Genomic DNA, 9,713 nt, shown 5'->3' on the forward strand with positions numbered 1-9,713 from the left:
GTTCAAATTTACAGATTGTGTATCCAGTTCAATATAGAGAGAGACAGATTTCTGAAACAATCTATTTTAAATACAATCCCCTATCCCATCATATGATTTTTGCATTTTAGGTTATTATTTGACTATTTTTTCTTTCATTTAAGTTTCAAATTGTTACAAGTTTATTATTGAAGACCCTGTTTTGGGTATCATGGCACTTTTATTGTTCAAAATCTCATGTGATTTTAAAGATTCTTCTATAGAGTGAAAATTACAGTCAAGTCCTGACAGAGTTAACAGTCTGTGCAGTAAAATTCACAATGACTAATTCCCCACTCAGCGACTGGAAGAAGAAACCAGTTTCAGTTTCGTTTCTCTTTGCTGTTTTCCAGGATGGCGTCCGCTGATTGGAAAGAAGAGTTAAACTGCTCCGTCTGTCTGAATATTTACACGGATCCGGTAATGCTGAGCTGCGGACATAACTTCTGCAGAGCCTGTATCGGGACTGTGCTGGATACACAGGAGGGAGCTGGAGTTTATACCTGTCCTGACTGCAGAGCAGAGTTTCAGGAACGTCCTGTTCTGCAAAGGAACCTGAAGCTGCGTAACATTGCAGAGCATTTTGTCTCTGCGCAGCCAGAAAAAGAGGATTCTGGGATATTCTGTACTTACTGCGTTCACACTCCTGTACCTGCAGCTAAGACATGTCTGCTCTGTGAGGCTTCCCTGTGTGACGTCCACCTGAGTGTACATAGCAAGTCTGCCGAACATGTCTTAACTGATCCCATTTCATCCCTGGAGAACAGAAAATGCTCCGTCCACAAGGAGCCCCTGAAATATTACTGCTCTCAGGATGATAAATGTATCTGTATGTCATGTATGATGTTTGGGGATCACAGGGGACATCAAGTTTGTACTTTGAATGAGGCGTCTGGGAAGGAGAAGGAGAAAATGAGAAATGTTTTGGAGAAACTGACCCTAAAGTTGGTGGAAACTAAGATAAAACTTCAGAACCTGCAGGAGCGCAAGAGTGAAGTACAAGATAAAGCTGCCGGGGTAACTGAGAGAGTCTCTGCTTTTTTTCGTGATATCAGAAAACAGTTGGAATCCCTAGAGAATCGAATCCAGAGTGAGATCTCCCGGCAGGAAGAGCAGATCTCACTCCGAGTCTCGGATTTAATACGGCGACTGGAAATAAAGAAGGAGGATCTTACCAGGAAGACGGGTCACATTGAGGAGCTGTGTGACATGACGGACCCACTAACTGTCTTACAAGGATGGCAAGCAGACAGCGCTGAGGTGACAGATAGAGATGATGATACATCTTCTGCTGTAGGGGATCTGGATGAGGTTCTGGTCTCATTGATGTTACATCGTGAATTAAATGATGTTATCGCTGATGTAACGATAAAGAACGGACTCCAAGTGCCGGAGGTTTCAGACCTGTTATTAGATGTAAACACGGCTGCTAATGATGTATCTGTGTCAGGTGATTTAAAAACGATATCCAGATCTGATGAAAAGCTGAACCGACCGCAAAGACCTGAGAGATTTCCTAATTATCAGGCTTTTAGTAAAAGAACATTTTTGTCAGGGCGACATTACTGGGAAGTAGAGACCAGCGAAACAGGATATCGTAGGGTAGGAGTATCTTATCCCACCATAGAAAGGAAACGCAGTAATTCCATCATAGGGGAGAATAATAAATCCTGGAGTTTACATTTATATAACAATGAACATTTTGCTCTACACGGTTTAAACTTATATGAGTTAAACTGTGAGCCTTCCTGCCATAGATTCGGGATATATCTGGACTATGAAGCTGGCCGGCTCTCATTCTATGAGCTGTGTGACCCAGTCAGACATTTATACACCTTCACTGCCGCCTTCACTGAGCCTCTACATGCTGGGTTTATGGTTTGTCAAAAAGCTTGGGTCAAAATCAGGAGTTAGAACTGAACTCTGTATTTACATGTGTGTGAAATTGCTGCATGACTTCATACGAATGCTACAAAATCTATTTATAATTTAATGGAGAGACTCAACATTGTAAGAATCAGATTATTTTTTCAGGAATGTATTATATAAAAATGTATTGTCGCCTGTTTTATGTATATTTATCTTCGCTGCTGTTAGATCTATTATTCTATTTTTGAGGAATTTTATTATAATAATATTAAAATATTATTATACACCTCGATTTCTCTTTAGTTTGGGCAGAGATTTGCAGATCTTGCTAAATTATATAAATACATTTACAGCTAGGGGGAGAAAAACGAGTTTGTTGTTGGCATTGCTGCCTATTTTGTTGATTTGAGAGCGGTTTCTTCCGGAAATAAATGATAACAGAAGTTAATTTGCATATGTTTTTAATATATAAACTAAATCATTTAGCACAAGCATGTCAAACTTGCGGCTCACGGGCCACATGCGGCCCACAAGCCGCGAGTACATGCCTTGTTGTTATAGCAGAGTAGGCACCTGCTTTCCCCATATTCCAGGTGTCTACTCTGCTAACATTTACCCGGCTGGGGAGGAGAAGTTCCTGGCGGCCAGCAAGGGAGCTCATAGTTCCTGCTCCTCGCGTGCGCCGTCTGATGTTAAGCCGGGCGCCGGAATACGACGTCATATTCCGGCACCCGGCATCACTAAACCGCGCGAGGGAGCAGTGAGAAGCAGGAAGGACCCCCTAGGGAGATGCATAAGGTAATGAGCAATAAATAAAAGTTTTTGTGTGTCTGTTAGTGAGTATGTGTGTCTGTCAGTGTGTGTGTCTGTCAGCAAATATGTGTGCGTCTGTCAGTCTGTGTGTGTGTGTCTGTCAGTGTGTGTGTCTGTCAGTGAGTATGTGTCTGTCTGTCAGTGAGTTTATGTGTGTGTGTCTGTCAGTGAGTATGTGTGTGTCTGTCTGTGAGTCTGTCAGTGTCTGTCTGTGGGTATGTGTTTGTCTCTGTGTGTGTGTGTGTGTCTGTCAGCAAATATGTGTTTGTCTGTGAGTGTGTGTGTTTGTCAGTGTGTGTGTCTGTCAGCAAGTATGTGTGTCTGTCAGTGTGTGTGTGTGTGTGTCTGTCAGTGTGTGTGTCTGTCTGTCAGTGTGTGTGTCTGTCAGTGTGTGTGTCTGTCAGTGAGTATGTGTGTGTCTGTCAGTGTGTATGTATATGTGTGTGTCAGTGAGTATGTATGTGTCTGTGTGTGTCTGTCAGCAAGTATGTGTGTGTTTGTCAGTGTGTGTGTCTGTCTGTCTGTGAGTATGTCTCTGTGAGTATGTGTGTGTGTCTGTCGGTGAGTGTGTGTGTGTGTGTCTTTCAGTGTGTGTGTGTGTGTCTGTCAGTGTGTGTGTCTGTCAGCAAGTATGTGTGTGTTTGTCAGTGAGTGTGTGTCTGTGAGTATGTGTGTGTCTGTATGTGAGTATGTGTGTGTGTCTGTCAGTATGTGTGTGTCAGTGTGTCTGTATGTGTGTGTCTGTCAGTGAATATGTGTGTGTGTCAGTGGGAGGATCAGATTTAGCACAGGGTGGTAGAGGGGGGTGCTGTGGTTTAGTAGATGGGGGCTGGGATTTAGTAGAGGGGGTGCTGTGGCTTAGTAGAGGGTGATGCTGGGGGGTGGTTATACTGTACTTTTTAAAATAAACCTTTGTTTCTATGAAAATTTACAGTATTTTTTTTGCCGCCCACATAAACTTAAACCTTGTTTATGTGGCCCAATCCAGACTTTGAGTTTGACATGCTTGCTCTACACACTTATTAACCCTTAAAGGGGAACACATGGGATGACAACACTGTAATATGTGTTGTAATACATAACCAAACACAAACACAGAGAAATCAGAAACTTTTCTTTGGTTTTGCTTTATTATGACAGAGAGGATTGCACATATAGTCAGGGCCATTATAGAGTGATCACCCACAACATGAAAGCCACCTGCCTGATATCATATAGGTATCTTTCGTGTTTCCTAAACAGCTGTAATGCATCAACGCATGGAATCCACAAGACCTCTGAAGTGTCTGGTGGTATCTGGCACCAAACATTAGCAGCAGATTCTTTAAGTCGTTCAAGTTGTGAGGTGGGACCTCCATGGATCAGATATGTTATTTCACCACATCCCACAGATGCTGAATCGGAGATCCGGAAAACTTTTAGGCCAAGGCAACATCTTTAACTCTTTGTCATGTTCCTGAAACCATTGCTGAACAAATTTTGCAGTGTGGCAAGGTGTTGTATCCTGCAGAAAGAGACTACTGACATCAGGGGACAACATTTCCATGAATGGGTGTACGTGGTCTGCAACAATCTCTAGCTATGTGTTACATGACAAAACAATATCCACATGAATGCCAGAACCCAAAGTTTCCCTGCAGAACATTGTCCAGATCATAACACTGCCTCCTGCCAGCCTGCCTTCGGCCAATAGTGCATCCTGCTGCTATCTCTTCCCCAGGTTAACACTGTACATGCACCTTGCCATCCACCTGTTCTAAAAGTTGGGCTGATTCATCACACCAGGCAACCTTCTTCTATTGCTCCCTGGTCCAGTTCTGACACTCATGACCCTATTGAATGCACTTTTGACGTGGATAGGGGTCATCATGGACACTTTGATTAGTCTAATACTCTTCCAAACCTAACTGTTCTTAGCAAACCAAACTATTTTACATCAGGACAAACAACCTACACCCCAACTTCTCTATCCATCCCCTGCCGTCGTGACCAACCGGGAGCTAGAGACCAAATTAAGGACAAAACAGGTAAGTGAGGATTAATTAAGATGGCCACTGATCTAAAATGGCCATTATATATACTCCTCTAACCCAAAACCCCACCTCCAGCTATTCTAGCCAGCACCTTACATTACACCCCTCCTATGCCTGTATCCTAGAAATGTCAAGGCCTATTCATATTAGCTGCTCTGCTCCATGGGCTACAAATATAAAAAAGGGCTTACATCAACTAAGCAGTACGTTTTCAAAAGCAGCAGTATATATACATCAAAGTCCTGGATATAAGAGTCACTGAACAACACCCAGCAAGGAGTGAAATAAAGAAATAGCAAATGATGCACAAATATAGAAATAAAATGAAGAAAAAGACTACCTACCCACAGGGGGGCCCACCACACACTAAAAAGAGATGTCCAGCAAACCACAAGCAGTGTAGTGTAATACAGTCTGCTCCTCAAATAGAAGTGTTTTAGAGGTGTGCTCCGTGAAGATCTCCATCCTGCCAACCACAGGCCCTCTGTACTGAGTTGAGCTCTACCCAGATACGCACTCACCGTTACAGTGAACAAACAGTTGACCCTGATGTGTAACCAGGACGTGCTCTATGGCTCCATAGCAGTGTCTTGAAAAAGGCCACCAAGGACTTAAAGGGGAATTGCCAAAAAACATGTAGAGACTGTACATCACCTACAGTCTATGTGTTTGGTCTCTTTAAGAGACTTTATTAAGACATAGATGTGAATAATTTCAAATTGTCTTATTTACCCTCGGTTTTGGGCAAAATAAAATAAAACCAGAAATGGACCACAAAAGCCCAGTACATGGATAGATGGATGGACGGATAGATAAGGATCTGTTTGCTTATTTCATAATTGTAGTTTCCACTTTTTCAAAAATAATATATCTATATATATATATTTATTTTAAATACTAATTTTGATTTATTACACACTAATATATAAAAGACATAACATTTAAAAATATGTATTAACATTTTTTTTCCATTTGATCATGATTACTTGAAAAGTAATTAAACACACAAAATAAATGTTATTAACCTGATTTGCTATAAAATATTAATAGAAATAAAAATTAGAAAAATGAATGTAGGAAAAAGATGAGGAGGAAAGGGAGGGTTTTGAATTGCTTCACACCCATGTCTTGATAAAGTCTCTTACAGAAACTAAACACGTACACTGTGGGTGTTTGTACAGGTTTTACAGGTTTTTGGGGCGTTCCCCTTTAAGTCCTTGGTGGCCTTTTTGTTTTAAATTTCAGCAGCTGCTACGGAGCCATGGAGCACGTCCTGGTTACATATCAGGGTCAGCTGTTTGTTAGTTGTAACGGTGAGTGCGGATCTGGGTAGAGCTCACCTGAGGACAGAGTGATTGTGGTTGGGTGGATGGAGATCTTAGAGTACATCTCTAAAACATTTCTCCATTAGGGGTTGAAATGGCACCCCAGGCATAAAAGGGGGTTAAAAGCCGTTTAGTAGATCTTCCCCTTCCAGAGACACAGGCACAGCTACTGTAGACACCAATCCACCGAACCGTAGAAGCATATGAATGCCGTAAACAGCTGAACCGGAACCATATGAATGCTGTAAACAGCCGAATAGGAAAAACCATACAAATAGGTTTACACTCCTAGCAGTCAAACTGGAACAGCATACAGTAAATCTCCCCAAGAACGAGACAAAGCTCCATGTTGAGGGTCAAGCAGTGAACAGACAGAGCTGTGGGTTTATTGTACTTATATACACATTAGTACCACCCACAGGGTTTTGGAAAAACAACCAATAAACACGTACAATACACTCAGACACTCCCACACAGAATCCTCCCCTCTGCCTGTGATACAATTACCTTACACAATGGGTAATGTAATTATCACAGACAGAGAAATACAGTTTTTCCACATTATTCATAACTTTAAAAGTATTCATCACATTCACACTTACATTTTCAGAATCAGCATACTCCAAATACAAACATACGTCAAAATCATACAAATTGGTCTAGTGGTTCAAAAGATAGATCGTAGTAGTCCTTTGTGACCAAATGAAGCATGGCTTTTCTGCCCAAAATCAGTTCCACAGAGTCTTCTATCCTGGAGATAATTGGGAAGTAATCCAATTATCTCCAAGGACAGAGGCAAAACTCGATTGAACACATGGCAGCAAAAGACAATGAAATACATAAAAATATATAACTGCAGCCATTGCATAAAACAGGTGCATTCAACATATCCCCAGATAGCTTAGATCTGAGCGTCCATTATTACTGAATGGCGCTCAGATCTCATACATACAGTTCAATTGCCATGGAGCCAAAGTCTTTCACATAGTCTTTCATTATACGAATGGGCTCCATGGCATAGCTATCTGGGGTATCACTATTCAAATAGGGCAAGTACCGAAGGACCCGGCTTTCATGTCTTTGCAGGGGAAAATCAAGCATTTTAACATGGGGCCATAGTCCAGAGGCAACAGGCGGGCAACCAGGCTTCTCCAATGCAATGTGGTGAGATTGGTCTCGTCACAGGGGTATACGAGTAGTCGGCTGTATTACACTACACCGCTTGCGGTGCTGGATATCTCTTTTTCTTCATTTTGTTTTTATTTTCTTTGCCATCATTCTTTATAACACTGCTTGCTGGCTGTTGATCAGTGACTTATATCCCGGATTTTGATATATTCTGCTGCCTTTGGTAGTATTCTACTTAGTTTATGTGAGCCTTTTCTTTTATTTAATCTTTCTTTCTGTTGTTGTTACTTTTTAATATGTCATTGACTAAGTATCACTGTGAATATTTAGTAGCTAATTAACTAATTAAATCAGCATGACAAAGTTAACAATGACGTATAACCCACACCCAGTGACTGCAAGAGTACAAGAATTTTAGTTTCATTTCTCTTTGCTGTTTTCCAGGATGGCGTCCACAGATCTGAGAGAGGAACTGAACTGTTCTATCTGTTTGGATATTTACACGGATCCGGTAAATTTGAGTTGCGGACATAACTTCTGCCGTGTCTGTATTGGGACTGTGCTGGATACACAGGAGGGAGCTGGAGTTTATAACTGTCCTGACTGCAGAGCAGAGTTTCAGGAACTTCCTGTTCTGCAAAGGAACCTGAAGCTTCGTAACATAACAAAGTGTTTTCTTTCTGCGCAGCCAGAAAAAGAGGATTCTGGGATATTCTGTACTTACTGCGTTCACACTCCTGTACCTGCAGCTAAGACATGTCTGCTCTGTGAGGCTTCCCTGTGTGACGTCCACCTGAGTGTACATAGCAAGTCTGCCGAACATGTCTTAACGGATCCCATTTCATCCCTGGAGAACAGAAAATGCTCCGTCCACAAGGAGCCCCTGAAATATTACTGCTCTCAGGATGATAAATGTATCTGTATGTCATGTATGATGTTTGGGGATCACAGGGGACATCAGGTTTTCACCCTGAGTGAGGCGTCTGGGAAGGAGAAGGAGAAAATGAGAAATGTTTTGGAGAAACTGAACCTAAAGTTGGAGGAAACTAAGATAAAACTTCAGAACCTGCAGGAGCGCAAGAGCGAAGTACAAGATAAAGCTGCCGGGGTAACTGAGAGAGTCTCTGCTTTCTTTCGTGATATCAGGAAACAGCTGAAATCCAGAGAGAAGCGAATCCAGAGTGAGATCTTCCAGCAGGAAGAGAAAATCTCACTCCGAGTCTCGGATTTAATACGGCAGCTGGAAATAAAGAAGGAGGATCTTACCAGGAAGATGGGTCACATTGAGGAGCTGTGTGACATGACGGACCCACTAACTGTCTTACAAGGATGGCAAGCAGACAGCGCTGACTTTAATGATACGGAGGATGATGAGGAGACAGACGAAGATAATGACACATCTTCTGCTGTAGGGGACCTGGATGAGGTTTTGGTCTCATTGATGTTACATTGTGAATTAAATTATGTCATCGCTGATGTAATGATAAAGAATGGGCTCCATGTGCCGGAGGTTTCAGACCTTTTATTAGATGTAAACACGGCTGCTAATGATGTATCTGTGTCAGAAGATTTAAAAACGATATCCAGATCTGATGAAAAGCTGAACCGACCGCAAAGATCTGAGAGATTTCTTAATTTTCAGGCTTTTAGTAAAAGAACATTTTTATCAGGGCGACATTACTGGGAAGTGGAGACCAGCGATACAGGACTTAGCAGGATCGGAGTATCTTATCCCAGCATAGAGAAGGAAGGTCGTAATTCCTACATAGGTAAAAATAATAAATCCTGGTGTTTGTACATGTATCAAAAAGGCTATTCTGTGATACATGATTCAAAGCCATATTACTTACACCCTGCTCCTTCCTGCCATAGATTCGGGATATATCTGACTATGAAGCTGTCCGTCTCTCATTCTATGAGCTGTGTGACCCAGTCAGACATTTATACACCTTCACTGCCACCTTCACTGAGCCTCTACATGCTGGGTTTACAGTTTGTTATGAATGCTGGATTAGAATCAGGAGTTAAGACCTTTATATCAATATACAGAAAATCACTGCAGTTTATTATCAGAATCCCACAAATCATAGAGAATTAACTCATCTATAATTTACTGGGGGATCTGATCCATAAAATTACTAATAGATTTAAATGTGAAGTCAATCAGTTATTTACTAATGGGAGAATTGCTGGGAATTGAAATTGAATTTAAATTTAAGGGCCAATAAAAATTGTTTGTGGATATTCTCTAAAATAAGAATTATTGACAATGCAACATGAATTTCTTATTTTCTGACAAAAATGTCCTTGTTATTTACGCATCCATTACTTTGCCTTCAATTTTAAATTCAATTTAAACAATTCTGACTTTAGTAAATAACTCTGATGGACTTCCTGGTTTTTTTTTTAAAATAATCCTAAAATTAGGCTATAATAAAACATCCTTTTAAGTGAAGTCTCTACTGTATTAAAAATCAAATGTAGATTTTCTACATTAAATTTTTAGTCCAGTACAGATTTCACTTAA

At 41.0% G+C, this 9,713-nt stretch overlaps 1 pseudogene; it reads left to right on the forward strand.

Annotated features, from left to right (window-relative positions):
- The first annotated feature begins 314 nt into the window (after positions 1 to 314).
- LOC134571344 (uncharacterized) lies at positions 315 to 9,214 on the forward strand (annotated as a pseudogene).
- The last annotated feature ends 499 nt before the right edge of the window (positions 9,215 to 9,713 follow it).

Source organism: Pelobates fuscus, chromosome 8, assembly GCF_036172605.1.
Source record: "Pelobates fuscus isolate aPelFus1 chromosome 8, aPelFus1.pri, whole genome shotgun sequence".
Classification (NCBI taxonomy): domain Eukaryota; kingdom Metazoa; phylum Chordata; class Amphibia; order Anura; family Pelobatidae; genus Pelobates; species Pelobates fuscus.